General features: G+C 45.5%; 1 pseudogene; it reads right to left on the minus strand.

Moving 5' to 3' along the window:
* Window positions 16,931–18,052, minus strand: Gm4948 (predicted gene 4948; annotated as a pseudogene).

The raw sequence follows: 18,316 nt of genomic DNA on the forward strand, positions 1-18,316 counted from the left end.
TCAGAGTTCTGAGGTCTGGGCTGCTGGACCTAAAGCATCGTGTGTAGTGTCAAATGAGACCCATCATACAGGGACAGATATGGACCATCAAACTTCCTCCCTAGTCCCTTGTCACTCCAACTTGGGCTCTTCTCTTCTGATTGGGTAGTCCCGGTGCCTTAGACTCAGCCCGCACTTGCCCTTCTGAAACACAGCGCCCTGGTTTCAGTAATTAAGCCAGTCCTCTTTTCTCCCATATATAGCTTGATGGGACTGTAGTCAAGGCCTTTCAGCCTTTCCTTAGGTAAGCCTGACCATCAGCCCTCTCCTCGGATTCTGAGCTTTGATTGACTAACACAAAGACAAAAAAACCCACAGCTTATCCACCCCAGCAATCAATTTTTCATAGCTCCACTAATTTCGATGGGCTCCATGGCCTTCTGACAGGTCCCATTTACAGACACTAGGTGACTAACAAGACAGACTGTCGCCATGAGTCAGAGTCAAAAGAGCCTCCTGTGTCACTCCTAACGGGATTAAATAGCCACAGCACAAAAGTGTGATCTTGTGGCTGCTTGAGAAACACCCACACGTGTGACTGTTCCTTGCCCCTTTTACAGCTCTCTGAGAAAGGCAAGTATTCAGCCCTGTCAGAGGAAGGAGGTAGCTGAGGTCTGAAGCCTGAGAGCTGTAACACAGTCCCTTCAACTCTAGGGTATTTACTGACTCCAAACCAGAAGGCTCACCACTGGACCACACTGCCTTTCGGGATACTAGAGCCTGGAGCCAAGTTGGACTGAATTTGATGGCTGCAGGCCATGCAGGCTTTAACCTATACTTCTTATGGAGATGTATGGCTCACCAATAACTTAAAGTAGGAATCTCAACTTCTCATATATATTTCAGAAAGTTTGGCTTGCCACAGCATCCAAGGAGGGAACATACAAAGACTTGTGACAACATTTAAATTCATTTTTAAGGTGTCACCAGGACAGGAAACATAGACATGTGTGGCCATACTGTGTGTCCATTGTGTGCCATGAGCAAGGGGAGAGAATATTCCAGTAGGCTCATGAAACAACAAGGCCTTTTAATATCCCCACCACGTAAGCAGAGTCGATAATCAATAAAGACCATCAGATAAGGACTCAGGAACCTTGTTTCTTCTGGCAACCCCAAGTATGGGGCCAAAGCAGGGTTTACAAACATAAACCCCTCAAGCATCCAAGCCAAGTTACAGTTATAATTTTTTACTAATCAGAACTCAGGGACTAGGGGCTTTCTCCAGTGTTCCACCATTGTCAGCTGACCTTGAATGTGTTTTTGCCTGATCAATTGAATCATTTGTTCTTTCTGTTGTTAGGAACAGACATGATGTTTTGGGTAACTATTGTTTCTTAGAGAGAGGGTTGGTAACAAATATGTTTTGGAGAACTATGGTTGCTTAAAGAGGGAGTTGGTTAACTTAGTTGAAATGAAGTCTGAAGCCAAAACGGTGGTGCTTAGAGACAAGTTCGTTCTATCAGCTCACAACAATTCTATTTAAATAGCCAAGAGTAGAAATGGATCAAAGGCCCATCAAGAGGTAAATGAAATGATCAAAATGTGATGTATATACACCACAGAGTAGTCTCAGCCAGGAAGGAATGGAGCACCAGACGCATACTGCAACTAATTCTCAACAACGCCGTGCCAAGGAAGCAGAGACAGAAAGCTGCACGTATTGTCTCAGCCATTGCATTTATATGCAATGTTCAGAATAAATTCATAGAGATCAATTGGTGACTCCCAGAGCCTAGAGGGAGGTATGATTCGAGAGAAAGTGTGTAGGGACAGAAGTTATACTGTACGGTAATGTTTGGGAACTAAATAGCAGTGATGGTCACCCGCTCGGTTCATACTGAACAGAGGTGAATTGTTCACTTCAAAAGGATTGATTTTATGTCCTGTGGATTTCACTTCAAATTATGTGTGAAATTTAAGTCAATAAATTAAGACAAAGTTAAACAAAACAAAACAAGATACTGTCAATGTCTATCCTTTAGGAGTGTATAGAACACATGCCCAGGTCCTTGGGGGGGCTCTGCGGCTCTGTTGGTAAATCCGGTGTTATTCTAATGGGCCTGCCTTTATAGTTATGGTGGCTTGAATAGGTTTGGCCCTTATAATTTCCTGCGTTTTAGTGCTTGGCCCATAGGGAGTGGCACTGTTAGGAAGTGTGGACTTGTTGGAGGAAGTGTCAGTGTAAGGGAAGACTTTGAGGTCTCCTATGCTCAAGCTACACCCAGGGTGGCACACAGTTTCCTTCTGCTGCCTATGGATTGTGACATAGAACTCTCAGATCCTCAGCCCTATGTCTGCCTGTAAGCTGCCATGTTTTCCACTGTGATGATAATGGACTAAACCTCTGGGACTGAAACTTAGCCCTAATTAAATTTTATTTACTTTATAAGAGTTGCCTTGGTCATGGTGTCTCTTCACAGCAATAAAACCCTAACTAAGACAATAGGTGAGTTGATTTTTTCCCTTGTAGCTTTTAATATACTTTCTTTGTCTTGTACATTTTGACTGTTGTGTACCATAGGGAATTTCTTTTCTGGTCCTGTCTACTTGATATTGATAGACATCTCTTTATTTAGATTGGTGAACTTTTCTCCTATGATTTCCTTAAAAATGTGTTCTGTGTCTTTGACCAGGGTTTCTTTTCCTTCACTTATACTTATTATTCTTATATTCCATCTTTTCCTGGTGTCCCTATTTCTTAGGTCTTAATAGCGTTCTCACGCCCGGCCAGGAAGAACACAACAGACCAGAATCTTCTGCGGCAAAACTTTATTGCTTACATCTTCAGGAGCTAGGAGCGCAAACCCCCAGCCCCAAAAGCGAAAGCCACCCCTCTATATTGAAACCGAAACCCCTTCCCTATTTAGGAGAGTTATATTTCGCCTAGGACGCATCACTCCCTGATTGGCTGCAGCCCATGGCCGAGCTGACGTTCACGGGAAAGGCAGAGTACAAGTAGTCGTAAAATACCCTTGGCACATGCGCAGATTATTTGTTTACCACTTAGAACACAGGATGTCAGCGCCATCTTGTGACGGCGAATGTGGGGGCGGCTCCCAACATCTCCCCCTTTTCTTTTAATAAGAGCAAATAGGCCACCCATATTAATGAGAGTGGAGATAGAGGTCAAATCCCCAGTGTGTAGGTAAAGGAGCCGTACACATAACCTCCTCCCAGGCTCATCACCCAGAGGGGTCCTGGTCTGGTCCCGTGTTGTTTTTCCTGGGGGAAGGACACTTGAACACTCAACCTTCTTGAAAGATGACATGTCTCCCTAGAATAGGCTCATTTTATGCCGCAGAGCCCTTCTATTGCAGTGCTTAGCCGTGCAACTCTCTCGGGCTGCTGAAGCACACTCACTCTATCCCGTGCAATGAGACTAGCCTCATGGGATATAAGAGCTGAGTGGCCAGCGACCTATTGCCTAAGCATAGATATATCAGGGGAAGCTCCATGTTCTAGTCCTGCAAGCGCCTGGGCAATAACCACCTTGTCTCTCCTAGTTTGGGCCTTAAGCTTACAGACCAATCAAAGAAGCAACACTAATCCACAGCAAAGTGTATCTCCAAATAATATCAATCCCACCCATTCTTTAAAGAAGGAAAATGCTGAGGAGATCCAATTGGGTAATCCTTTGGTCAGGGACAGGTCCAAGCGCGTGGAGTTGACCTGAAGTCTCAATTCCCGAAGGATCTGTTCAAATTTAGCCATCCAATTCTGTAACATATACTGAAAAAGACTTTTTGACAAATTAGCTGCCCTAGTAAATTTAACATACTGAATGGAAGTAACACACAATCCCGGAAACTTTTGTTCACATCCCAGCTGAGTTATTTGTCATAATACATCTAGTTGTATCTGGACAAGATCTATGAGTTGATTAACCAGCATGAGACCTCTCTGTATCTTGACATTAGCTGAGGCCTGTTTATCTATGACTGTAGTCACTGAGGCTGACAAAGTGTTAATGGTGTCAGTCATCTGGACCTGTCCAGACAGAGCCAAGGCTGTCTGAATCAAGGCTAAACCCAGTTCCTAGTTAGTGGTAAAAAAGCAGGAGAATACTTGAGCATTATACATCACCGTCATTGGGAGTGGAAATGTCGACATTATCCCCCAACGCTGCTCTCTCTTTATTATTGACGCCCTGGACATCACCAAGACGAGGGACATCAGTATTCCCTTGGTCAGTCTGGATTTTTCGGGTGAGTCTTTCTGGTATCCAAAATGGGTTGTCTTCATTCTGTGGGAAAACACAGACCGCTCCCCTGGATCTTATCAAAATAGGATCCGGGCCATACCATTTATTATCAAGGACATTTTTCCATTTAACCATCTCATTGGGCCTATCTGGCTCTGTACAATGACGTTCAGCCGCAGTATGGCCATGAACATCAATATTTAAAAAATTGAGTGTAAAGAGTGCCATAGACACAGACACTCTTGGTGCTCGGGGTAAAATCTCTTCAATTCCCCTCTTTTGTTTTATAAGATAGGCTTTGAGGGTGCGATGCGCACGCTCAACAATACCCTGTCCTTGAGGGTTGTATGGAAGTCCAGTCAGGTGGGTCACGTCCATCTGACGGCAGAACTGCTGAAATTTTTGAGACGTATAAGCTGGTCCATTATCAGTCTTAAGGAGTTTGGGTTTCCCCCAAGCACTCCATGCCTCAAGACAATGTTGAATCACATGTGAGGCTTTTTCTCCGGTTAACGGAGAAGCAAACATGATGCCAGAACATGTGTCAATGGACACATGGAGATATTGAAGTTTTCCAAAGGAAGAAACATGTGTAACATCCATTTGCCAGACCTGTAGAGGTCGAATACCGCGTGGGTTAATTCCCACATGAGGAACTGGCAAGAACTCACAGCAGCTTTGACATTGAGTAACAATGTCACGGGCTTCTTTTCTTGTCAAGGAGAAACGACTGCGTAATGTTTCAGCCGTCACATGAAAATTGTTATGAAAATTTCTTGCAGCCTCTACCGGGGATGATAGGGCAGCAGCCACCACTTTAGTGGCCTTATCTGCCAAATCATTTCCCAGAGCCATGGGGCCAGGTAGGCCTGAATGGGCTCTAACATGAGTAATATAAACAGGAAATCTTCTAGATAACAAAACTAATTGTATCTGCTGAAAAATATTGGCAACTCTACTGGAAGGCTTAATCACTCCAGCCACTTCTAAAAGATTTACTGCATTAACCACATAACAGGAATCTGACACAATATTAAGGGGTTCTAAAAAGGTTTTTAAAACTTCTAAAACCACTAAACATTCTACCACTTGAGGTGAATTTTCATTATATTGTTTGGATACCACTTTACCATTAGCCACATAGGCACCTATGCCAGTTTTTGATCCATCAGTATATACCACAATCCCATTTTTAAGTGGGTTTCTTACTGTTATTTGTGGAAAAACAACAGATTGATTTTGGGCAAACTGTAAAATTGGATGTTTTGGATAATGGTTATCTATTTGTCCTGAAAAGGAGGTAACTAAAACTGCCCAATCATTAGATGTGGCTGCCAAGGTTTGAACCTGTGCAGCGGTATAAGGTACAATTAAAAGATATGGACTTCGCCCAAAGTGGGTGATTGTTGCTTTTAGGCCTCTAAGGGCAAGCTGTGCAATTGCATCAGGATACCAATCTATTATTTTAGCTGGGGATACGTTTGGATGGATCCACAACAATGGCCCATTCTGCCACAAAACTGCGGTTGGCAATTGTGCTGTCTTAAAGACACACAAACTGAAAGGCTGCGAATCCTCAATACGTTGTAATTGTGCATTCTGTAAGGCTTTTTCCACCTTTTGTAAGGCCTGGTTAGCAGCTAGAGTAAGAGTCCTAGGGGAGGAGATATGAGGATCTCCTTCTAAAATACCAAACAAAGGCCTTAACTCAGCGGAAGGAATCTTTAAAAAAGGTCTAAGCCAATTAATATCTCCCAACAGCTTTTGAAAATCATTTAAGGTATGGAGGTGATCTCTTCTTATCTCTACCTTTTGGGGCACAATCTTATCTGGGGACACCACAGAGCCCAAGAATTGTCCTGTATCAGAAATTTGGACCTTTTCTGCGGCTATCTGTAAACCCCACTGACTTAAAGTTTTAAGTAGAAAAGGATATGCCTTTTGTAGCATGGTAAGGTCTTTATGGCACAGGAGGATGTCATCCATGTAAAGGAGCAAAATTAAAGAGGGGAATTGTTCCCTCACTGGCAAAAGAGCTTCTTGTACATAAAGTTGACACATAGTAGGACTATTGGACATTCCCTGTGGTAAGACCTTCCATTGATACCTCTTATCAGGTTCCATGTGATTAATAGAGGGGATGGTAAAGGCAAATCTGGGCCTATCTCTTGGACACAAAGGTATAGAAAAGAAACAATCTTTAATATCTATAATAATTAAATTCCAGCCACGTGGTAAGGCGGAAAGTACAGGGAGACCCCTCTGTACTGGGCCAAATAAGTTCATTTGCTCATTAATGGCTCTGAGGTCATGGAGCAGTCTCCACTTTCCTGACTTTTTCTTAATTACAAAAATTGGAGTATTCCAAGGTGAGGTAGAGGGTTCAATATGGCCTAGTTTTAATTGTTCCTCTACCAGTTGAATCACAGCTTCTAGTTTTTCAGAGGATAGGGGCCATTGAGGAACCCACACTGGGTCCCCTGTTTTCCATGGTATGGGTCGTGCTGCCCCAATGGCCACTAAGGAAAACCCAGACCCTGTCTGTCTTGGTTTCCATTAGGTGAGATGGGCTCTATCCTTCCCTGTTCTTGATGTCCTAACCCTTTTCCTTCTTTATAACCCATCTTTGCCATGATATTTTTTGCTTTAGCTGAATACCCTCCCGATGGGGCGTTTTCATTGGACAAAATAAGGCCCAAATGCTGCATAATATCCCTTCCCCAGAGGTTAACCGGGAGTGGGAGCACATAAGGTATGAATTTCCCTTGCTGCCCTTCAGAGGATTCCCACGTCAAGGCAATGGAGCTTATAGTGGGACATGATTGATAACCTAGGCCCTGTAATGAATGAGATGACTCTGTGGTGGGCCATGCTTTGGGCCACCAATGTGTAGAAATTATACTTTTATCTGCTCCGGTATCAAGGATGCCTTCAAACTCTTTTCCGTTGATCTTAAGGCGGAGCTTAGGTCTATCATTCAAAGATACAACCAAATAGGCAGAATCATTTCCTGAGGAGCCCATTTTCTTTATCTCAGGTCCTGCAAATTTCTCCCTGGTATTATCAGGGAGGAGCAGCAGCTGAGCTATCCTATCTCCTTTACTAATAGAAAAAACGCCTTTAGGGCTTGAGCACAGGACCTGTATTTCAGGGGAATGTTGACAATCCATAACTCCAGGGTGGACTACTAAGCCCTGTAAGGTGAGTGAACCCCGGCCGAGAATAAGGCCCATGGTTCCCGGGGGCAAGGATGGTATAGGCTCCACTGGCACCGGCTGAATACTCATTTGAGGCATTAATAGGAAGTCGGAGGCGGCACGCAGGTCCACCCTTGTGGGTCTTCCTGGGTCGCCTCTCTGACTGCTTCCTGGGTCCTGACAAACCGGTTCCCATATCTTTGAGGGCCCTGGGACCGAGGGCCCGATGACCCGTTTTTTGGCACATAAGCTGATTGACTATCAGGTGGGGGAAGAATTCTGCCCTTTATATCCCTCACAGAGTGACACTGGTCGGCTCTATGATAACCCTTGCCACACTTAGAGCAAAGAGTGAGAGTCCCTCCCTGTTTATCTGGAGCTCTGCAATCTTTCTTAAAATGCCCAGGCTTTCCGCAGTTAAAACATGTCCTCTGATTATTTCTGCCCATGGAGCGGTTTTGGGATTGAAGGATGGCAGCCGCTAAACCTGCATTGCTGAGAGGTCCCCCAAGCTCTCGACAAACCCTGAGCCAGTCTTGTAAGCCTTTGTTCTTTCTTGGGGCTATGGCCGCTCGGCACTCCTTTGTGGCTTGCTCATAGATGAGCTGTTCTACCAGAGGCGCGGCTTGCTCTGACTCTCCAAAAATACGCTCTGCTGCCTCTGTCATTCTGGCCACAAAATCTGAGAAGGATTCCTGAGGTCCCTGGATTATCTTTGTTAATTGCCCAGTGGCTTCCCCTGCTCGGGAGAGCGCCTTCCAGGCCCTAATAGCCGTGGAGGAAATTTGGGCATAAGCTCCCCAATGGTAGTTTGTCTGATCAGCAGAATAAGCTCCCTGACCCGTTAACAAGTCAAAAGTCCAATCTCTCTGCTCTGGAGTCAAAGCAGCTGCGTTTGCTCGGGCCTGCGCTTGTGTAGCCTCGTGCCAAAGAGCTCTCCATTCCATATATTTGCCCATACTAGGGAGAGCGGCTTTTACAATCGTTTGCCAGTCAGCAGGAGTTAGTGCCATGCCGGCGAGCCTGTCTAACTGCACCAAGGTAAAATTAGCATTGGTTCCGTATTTACGGACCGACTCGGCAAGTTCTTTAATTTGTAAGTATTCTACCGGAGCGTGGACACGCCCACCCTCGGCTCCTTCAAAGACCGGAAATGCCTGTTGTATTTTCCTTTGTTCCTCTCTGGGAATGAATGAGTCTGCGCACTGCCTCTCTGCGCACTGCCTCTCTGCGCACTGCCTCTCTGCGCACTGCCTCTCTGCGCACTGCCTCTCTGCGCATTGCCTCTCTGCGCATTGCTGACGCACTACGCAGGGCGGGGGCTCCGCATAGGGCGGACCTTGAAACCGACTGCCCGGAGGTTGAACAGTACGCTGGCTTTCGCCAGCCGCTTTTGGCTTTTTTCTTGACCAATTAGCTGGCTGGTAATGGGCTGCTTCTTCCTCCCAGTCTGTTTCCTCAGAGGAGAATTCTTCATCTGCTTCAGAGCTACTAAGAGCTGGCTTCCTGAGCTCATCTAGTGACGAGTATCTCCTAGAGACCTCCGCTAATCGATCTTTTTTCTTTTCTTTTTTCTTTTCCTTCCTTCTAATCTCTCCCCAGGTATTCTTACCTGACCTAAACTTTTCCTCGGGTTCAAGACCCGTGGAAAGGCCTGTATACTTATTTTGTGTACCATATTTTCTCTTTGCTCCTACTCTCTCTCCCCGCTTTACTTCTGATAGATTACCCTGAATTTCATCCAGAATTTTCAGCCCTATCTTAATCACCTGATAACATGTGAAAAGGAACAAAAGGGCTCCTAACACTAGAAAAAATTCAAGGCCAAACATTTTCCACTTTACTTCTGATAGACTGTCTTGAATTTCCTTAGAAAGTTCAAGGCCAGGCGTACCTCGTAAAGCTGTACTCACTGGTACTCTCGTTCCCCAGCTGAAAAGTTCTGAATTCATGCAGTTGAATCCTTCTTAACAGTCTGCTTTACGGGAACCTTTATTACCGCGACCCGCAGTTCTGGTTCTGGAATGAGGGATCTTCCTTGTGCCGGTCCCGAGTTTTCTTGTATTTTTTCGTCCCGGATTTTTTCTCGTCCCGGATTTTCTCGTCCCAGAATTCGGCACCAATTCTTAATAGCGTTCTCACGCCCGGCCAGGAAGAACACAACAGACCAGAATCTTCTGCGGCAAAACTTTATTGCTTACATCTTCAGGAGCTAGGAGCGCAAACCCCCAGCCCCAAAAGCGAAAGCCACCCCTCTATATTGAAACCGAAACCCCTTCCCTATTTAGGAGAGTTATATTTCGCCTAGGACGCATCACTCCCTGATTGGCTGCAGCCCATGGCCGAGCTGACGTTCACGGGAAAGGCAGAGTACAAGTAGTCGTAAAATACCCTTGGCACATGCGCAGATTATTTGTTTACCACTTAGAACACAGGATGTCAGCGCCATCTTGTGACGGCGAATGTGGGGGCGGCTCCCAACACTTAGGTTCTTTTGTTTTGTATTGGTTTGATTTTTAGATTTAACATTTTCGTTGACTAAGTTATCCATTTCTTCTACCTTGTCCTCAACACCTGGAATTCTTCCTTCCATCTTTTAATCTGTTGACAAGGCTTACCTCTGAGTCTTTTGTTTGATATCCTGAGTTTTCCATTTCCAGATTTATTTTTCAGTTTGGGTTTCCTTTAGTGAATCCGTTTCTATGCTAAATTCTGCTTTCATGACTTGAATTGCTTTTATCATGTCATTCAACTGTTTATCTTTTCATGATTTTCACTAAGACAGTCATTCATAGCCTCTTTAAGGTCTTTGACCATATTTATAATTGCTTCTTTTTTCTTTTTATTGGAGTCCTTATCTGTGCTTCAGCTAAATTGCTTTTCTCAGAGTCTATGGCAATAGGGTTGCTGGCTTCTGAAGATGGGTTGAAAGGAAAGGCTGAAGGGGCATCAGGGAAGAACTAGGGGATCCCAGGTCCACACCAAAAGGCCAAGAGCCTAGGGGGTGAAGGTGAGCAAGGAGGAGGAGCCAAGACTATCCAGGACTTCTCAGTGGATGAACCTGCTCATGCCTTGATGAGGTGAAGAGTACAGCAGAGCCCTCTGGACCAGGAAAGACATGGTGGTATTAGAGTTTTTCCTTCTACCTATGAGCATTTCCCTACTTTCTCTAAAAACTATGAGAATCAAGGAATTCTGAACTCGTCATTTGTGGGGAAGGTTTTCTAGAAGTACCAATTCTGTTCTGGAAACATCTTCCACTTTCCCGTCTGTGTTTGGTCTTTCTGACCTTGCATGTCTGCTAGGGATAGCCTTGAGAATTTTATCTTCCTTTCACCTCTCCCCTAGTAGATATGTAGGATTCATGCAGTTTGGTTACCTGTGTGACCTGTTAAGGTTGGGCAATGACATGGAAGTCAAAATACCAGGATAATCACCTACCACAAGAACCTAGTCAGAAGTAGTGCTCGCTGTGTTGTACGGAAGTCAAATACCCTAAGAAAAGGTAAAGTGGGTTCTCTCCAAAACAATTTTCTGACTTGAAGATAAAGTTCTCAGGAGTTGCCTGGCTTCTATTATCCATTTCTGATCTGAGGACATAGCTTAATCGAGTTATGGAAGGGGCTGAGGTAGAAAGAGTTTTTGTATGGTGCCATGAGTTAAGGGGTTATTTGTGTGTTTGGGGGGATGTTTAAGTGGCTGTTGCTTGTTTTTTCTCATTGTGAACTCAATGAAGAATGAGATTCTTTAGCCAGCTTTCCAAGGATTATGGATACCAAAAATAAATAAATAAACATTTCCGTATTTATATTAATCGTGTGTTGTTAGGTACAAAACCATCTCCATAATGGAAATGAGAAAATAAGAGGCTGCAGAGATGCTCGGTGGTTAAACACATTTGCTGCTTTTGCAGAGGACATAGGTTCAGTTCTCAGCCCCCACACAGCTGTTAACAGCTGTCTGTAACTCCAGCTCCAGGAGATTTTCTGACCTTTGCTAGCACCAGGAACACTTATAGTGCACATGCTAAGTAGGTTGGACTGACTGCCCATCATTGAACCCCAAGTATCTTCCTGTGTACCTACCCAGCAGTGGAATTTCAGAAGCACACCACTATGTGAAGCTTCCTATTAACACAGGTTCTGGGAGCCAAACGCGCACCCTCATGCTCATAAAGCAAGCACTTTACTAAGAGAGCCATCTCTTCAGTCTCCTCTTCTCTTTTCTCATTCATTACTGGGGATTCTTTTAAGAGTTATTTGGTCTTGCACTGCCTCCATACCACTTGGAGTCTCTTTTCTGAGTGCCTGTGGTGCCGCCATCTTGAAAATCACTTGAAAACAGACTTCACACTCTTCTAATACATTCTCTCCTTAGCTGGTCTAATCTAGCACATCACTGACTCTTTCAAGTTTGCATTTCTTGAATCTTTAACAACAGATTCCTTGAGGGAGCACAGCTGTTCTTCTTCCTCTGTTCCAGCCTGGCCTAGCAAGACACAGGACAAAAGGCAAGAGTGAGGCTATCACACATTACTGCAACCAGGAAACTGAGCTGGTTAGTAAAGATTTTCTTACCCAGGACTAAGCCACCTATAGAAATCCCTCTACTAACCAGATGAGGCCTGGACAGTACTGTTTCAGTGGACTTCATTCTGCCCAAATTCCTAGGGAATGACTGGCTACCTGGGCTTTTTCTCTACACTCCTGACACTGTCTTCAATAACAGTCCATGGTGTCAAGAAAAGCCATCTTGGGCAGCCAGGATGAGCTACAGATGACAAGAGACAGACATCTTCACTGAAAGGTCCAGGATCATCCTTAAGACTGTCTTAGACCAGGCTTCAAATTATACATGCCGCACATGGAGTCACTGTGTTTGCTCCATAAATGTAGGGCCAACCCCAAGTAACAACTAAAAGGAACAGAAAAGAAAAGACCCACAAAAGATGGCATGTTATGCAAAGTATGGAAAACAATAACTACATTCTATAAAATGTATGCATCCTTTTTAGAAAATAAAAGGAATGATTGTTCTACCTGGAAAAAAAAAAGATGGCATGTTGGACTGATTCGCCACTGTATCTTCAACAAAGATGTTTGGTGAACAATATTAATTCTTACTCAACATTTGTGAGTGAAACAAATGCAAAAGACATATAACATACCTTGTAAACACTTCCTCTGAGGGGTACTCCTGACTTGCCCCACCCCTTCTAGCATCAGATTCCCCCTGGTCAGCCATGGAACACCTCTGGGTACCATGTCCCACCCTGGAGACAGGAGGGAGAACGGAGCCCAAGTAGGAACACTCTGCCTTGACCAGCTACTGTTGGATGTAGTCTGGTATCTCCCTATTTAAAGCTCAAAATGCCTGCTCTTGCTCCATAGACAGACCCTCCATTAGGAGCTTTCCAGACCCAAACCAGCTGCTCCAAAGAGCAGTAATTAAGTCAGCAGACCATGAAGCCTGCTTTCAGCTCTCTTCACACCTGCCAAGAGCAGAATTACTGCAGAAGAGCTCTCATCTATGCCAGGACTGGTAAGCATCCTACAAAAATATCAAGGTCTCCAAGTGAGGAGGGAAGTGGTGGTCAGTCGCATGTGGACCTTCTAAGAATCACGCAGCAGCTTGCTGATATTTCTTCAGGGCTGTCATGTGCTGAGGGAATGGAAATTGAGGATGGGAAGACACTGGGATGCAGTTAGACTGCAGAGAAAAGTGGTGTGCACACAGTGGGTAGTAGACAACAAGTAGCTCTGAGTAGCATTTACTTAGCATCTGATTGATAGGCATGCCTCTAGGAGAGACTTTACCCATTGTCTCAGTCCCTCCTCACTTGGGTAGCATGTCCAGCTTTTCAACGCCCTGACTCAAATGTTGTCGTCTAAATAATTCTTACTCTAGTAGTGGTGGCACATACTTTTCTTCTCAGCAGAGGCAGAGGCAGAGGCAGAGGCAGAGGCAGAGGCAGAGGCAGAGGCAGAGGCAGAGGCAGAGGCAGAGGCAGAGGCAGAGGCAGAGGCAGAGGCAGAGGCAGAGGCAGAGGCAGAGGCAGAGGCAGAGGCAGAGGCAGAGGCAGAGGCAGGTTGACTGCTGTGAGGCCAACATGGTCTAGAGAGTGAGATCCAGGACATCGAAGACTACACAAAGAAACAAACAAGTTCTCATTCACAGACTTGCAGTCAAGTTACAAAAAAAATAATTCTCAAAAATAAGCCTCTCATACTGTTTTCTTTATTTACTGTCTTTTATTTTTGTATGTATGTATGTATGTATGTATGTATGTATGTATGTATGTGTGTGTGTGTTTATGTATGTATGTGTGTATATAAGTGTGTGTATGTAACATTATGAACTAACCAGTACCCCGGAGCTCTTGACTCTAGCTGCATATGTATCAAAAGATGGCCTAGTCGGCCATCACTGGAAAGAGAGGCCCATTGGACACGCAAACTTTATATGCCCCAGTACAGGGGAACGCCAGGGCCAAAAAGGGGGAGTGGGTGGGTAGGGGAGTGGGGGTGGGTGGGTATGGGGGACTTTTGGTATAGCATTTGAAATGTAAATGAGCTAAATACCTAATAAAAATGGAAAAAAATAAGTGTGTGTATGTATGTATGTATGTATGTGTGTGTGTGTTTATGTATGTATGTGTGTATATAAGTGTGTGTATGTATGTATGTATGTGTGTGTATCTGCTTTTCTGTATGTGTACCATGGGTATTCAGTACACAAGGGGACCAGAAGAGGAAGTTAGATTCCCTGAAATTAAAGCTATAGGCAATTGTAAGTGGCCCAATTTGATTGCTGGTAGCTGAACTTAGGTCCTCTTCAAAGCTCTTAATCACTGAGCCATCCCTCCAGCCAGCCCCACTCCACCTCCAATGTTTTAAGTCAGTTTACAATTTGGTTACATTCATAGATAACCTGGAGTACACACCTTTGCACATTGAATTGAACACATCTAGAACTTTAGAAGTTCGTAGGTTGAGGAGAGCATAGAAGTGGTGCTTTCAAAAGACATTCTGAGAGTCTTGTAAGAGTGGAGGTGACAGATTAGAGTTCATGAGAGGCTCTGCCGCTGAAGTCCCCTCTTCCTGGTACAGACTGACCATCTCTTCAGCATCCTGCCTTAGGCAACAATCTGGAAAGAGGCAGGAAGAAGGTTCCCTGGCTCTTCAGAATGGAGGTCAGTGTGTCACTTTCCTGTCACAAGACCCCCTTCAGCTTTCTGTAAATACACACAGCTTGGGATTCCTGCCCAGCTGGGTATCAGGAAAAGAAACAATAACCATAGAGACCTCCACAACCCAGCCCGGACTCTGCTCCCACAATCCTAACTATCCTTTGGGTCTCCCTTGAGGACAGATCAGTCACTGGAGCTTCCTACTCTGAGACAGGTCAGAGAAGCCCACTGAGGTCATAGCCAGCATGAAAGGGCCTTCCACCAGCCTGGGTAGAAAATTCTGGAAGCAGAGGTGCCTCCACAACCTGGAAAGCCTGGAAGAGAATTATTTCCAAGGCCTAGCAATGCCTAGCTAACATTAAACCCATCCAAAGCTTGCTATTTCTCCTTGTATCTGAGATATGGAATCAAAGAACTCGTAGAGAAGGGCCTGGAGCTATCACCAAGAGGGAAAGCAAGCTAGCTGTGTTATCTTCTCTAAAGACTCCCCCGGGTCTCCACCTGCCAAGCAGCTGGGTTCCTTCTGACCTATCAGCATCCCGAGGAATGGCCTGGCCTTGTTTATGGTAGAGGGGCCCTGGATGAAGCTGAGGCTGAGGGAGAATTTCAGACCTAAGGTGAAAGGAGGCAAGGCTTCTTCATGGACAACTTTACAGCTAAATGCCCATTAAGCAAAGAGAACACCACTGACTTCAGAGTCTTACTTAAACATATCTTTCTTCTCCCAGAGTGGCCTTCTCCCAAGACATCGAGGTAAGCCTGACATGGCGTTGGTTGAAGCACTCACCGTTTCAGTCTTGAGTTGTGTCTGATCTTTTCTCTTAGGTGTCCCTTTGAGGATCTGTATCTCCCAGGTAAGATGCCTGAGAAAGCGAAAGAAAGATGTCCTACCACCATGCTGTCTGTCTTTCTGGGCAGGCTTTTTCCCCCCATTTCTAGAGTTCTGGGATCTATGATACCCCCTTTTCTCCAAAGAAGGCTACTATTTGGGGAACATGGGACGACTTCCTTGAACTGATGGAGGACTGATACTTGACTATTTTGGGTTCTTGTGCCATGGAGTCAGAAGAAAAGTAATACACACCATCCTCACAGAGGTCATGGGTAGGGCCTGGAAGGAGTGAGCAGAGCTGCTGCTAGGTAAGGGGGAGAGGGTCACACTTAGTGCTGGGTGAGTCACGTGGGTGTCTCTCGGCAGTCTTGTATTGACTTCCAACAGTAAGTAGGAGACGAAGCAGTCATGAGGCAGAGCCTCTTGAAGAACCTCTAAGAAGCAGTGGCTCTGACTGGCACTAAAAACAGAGCATTAGGGATACAACGTCGAGGATGCCCAGATCCACCCCAACCCCTAGTACTGAAGGACTAACTCTCCCAGGCCTCTATGGGTGCATCTATCTAATGTCAGCCCCTTCACAATAGCTTTGATAGAGAGGAGTTGCCTCCCCCACCCCTAAAGCCACAGCCACTTCCTGAGCAAGCCCCGGGTTACAACTGGTGGCGCAGGGGAAACCCTAGGCCCAGCACCCTGAACCCAGGCAGATGCTGCAGCCATCCAGCCCCTACTCTCTCAGTCTCCCGCTACTCTGTCAATACTCTGTCAATACTCTCTCAGTCTCCCACTACTCTGACCAGTCTGAATCAGCATTTTGTTTATTTATTTGTTTATTTCTTTTCACAATGGATGCACTTAAAGCTATGCTTCACTATTGGACAAAGTCCACAGTTTATATGAGGGTTCTTGAAGTTGTGTAGTCCACGAGTTTATTAGCTAAGTATCTAATGACACATGTTCAACATTACAGGATTATATAGGGCTTTTCTGCCCTAAAAACCCATGCCCCTCCCCCCCCTTCACTTGTTTGTCCCTTGCTGTCCCCAGGCCTCTGCTAATTGCCAGTATTCATGTTGTCTCACATCTTTGCCTTTTCTGGAATGCCATATAACTGGACTTATACCACATGTAGCCTTTTCAGATGAGATTTGTTAATTTAAGGTGTCCCTGAGTCTTTAATGATCTCATAGTTCCCTCCTTTGCAGTGTTATATAATATTCCATTGCTATATAATATTCAGTGTTTCTCAACCTGTGGGTCTCGGCCCCCTTTGTGGTCAATTACATATCAGATACCCTACATATCAGATATATACATTACAGTTTATAACAGTAGCAAGATTACAGTTGTGATGTAGAAGTGTTGGAGGCTCAGCACAGCATGAGGAACTATATTAAAAGGGTGACAGCATTAGGAAGGTTGAGAACCAGTGGTCTGCATGTACCATGGTTTCTTTGGGGGAGGGGGCAGTAAGCAGATTTTATTGTTGCTGCTGAAGAGTCATGGCCAGCCACATCAGGACAGGGGTAGTGATGGGGTGGAGAGTATTACTGGGCTGATCCCCTGAGGAGCGGCTCAGAGCAGGAAGGGGATAATGGGCATGCAGAGGGGCAGGTAGTTGCAGAACTCCTACAGGTAGCTGTGATGCTTGCACTTGGCCCAGATAGTCATCTGGGTGAAGCCCACCAGGGAGAAGAGGGCCACTGGGACACACTGAGTCAAGATGGCAAAGCCAATCCAGGAGCGCACCTCATAAGTGCAGCTGGGACAGGACACCAACAGAAACAGCCAGGTGAAAGGGTTCTTGGAGGGGTATGGGAACTTCCTGGTTTTCGACCCAGCCGAAGGTCCCGAAGAACCATGTGGATGGAGAGGTTCCCAAGCTGGTAGATCACAAAAACGGCCAGTGCCAGCTTAACCTGCTGAACTCCATAGGTAGGGGGTGTGTAGACAGGGTGGTTGATGTAAGAAGCCATCCATGCAGCAAAGCCCCAATTGTAGGTGCAGTTTTTGAAGATGTTTTGCAAAGGCGCGGTTCCGTGAGAGAATCGGTGCACGAAGAGAGTCTCCAGCAGGCATTTGATGTAGTGGAATGAGTGGCACATGCAGGTGAGGGGCACCACCATATGCCGACTGGATGTAAAGTTGTTTGTGCGGCCATAAATGAAGGGTACCCGGTAGAAGAGCAGGTAGATGAAAAGGGGGCCGGCATACTCCATCAGGAAAACCGTCACCCAGCTGATCTGGGCCCTGAGGTCCCAGAAGTAGAGCGTGGCTGTGGTGCCCACAGGAAGTTTCTGCAAGACATCTTCATCTTTCAGGGACTTCCCCTTGGGGTCCAGGCGGAGGGACTGGCTGGCAGGATACCACTGTGGATGTGTCTTGGTGAAAAGGGTCTTGATTTCAGAAATGGTGGCCTGAGGCTCTACCTTGTCCACGAACCACAGCTTCTCTCTTGTCTTTGCATCCCGAACCCCCACCTCATAGTGCTTCATGGTTCTTCCACAGGATGGCACCTGCTCTGCTGCAGCTGAGTGGCCGCCCCGCGGCACCAAACAGCACCCAGCCCCACACATACCGGGAGCAGCACTGTATCATGTTTTCTTTATCCATTCACTTCCTGAAAGGCCACCTGAATTTCTGCCAAATGTGGCCATTGCTGATGCTTCTGTAAATATCATACTACAGGCGTCTGTGTGGACCCAAGATGTCTCCTTGATTGATCAAACAGCACAGCAAATAGCACACTTTCTATATTACATTTACTATACTTCTCCTGGCAGCTGTTTTGAGGAATGCTGACAACTCTATAGGACATTTTGAGGTTGACTTAGGTGATGCACATGAAGCCCTTA

The sequence above is a fragment of the Mus musculus genome, chromosome 17, assembly GCF_000001635.26.
Source record: "Mus musculus strain C57BL/6J chromosome 17, GRCm38.p6 C57BL/6J".
Lineage (NCBI taxonomy): Eukaryota > Metazoa > Chordata > Mammalia > Rodentia > Muridae > Mus > Mus musculus.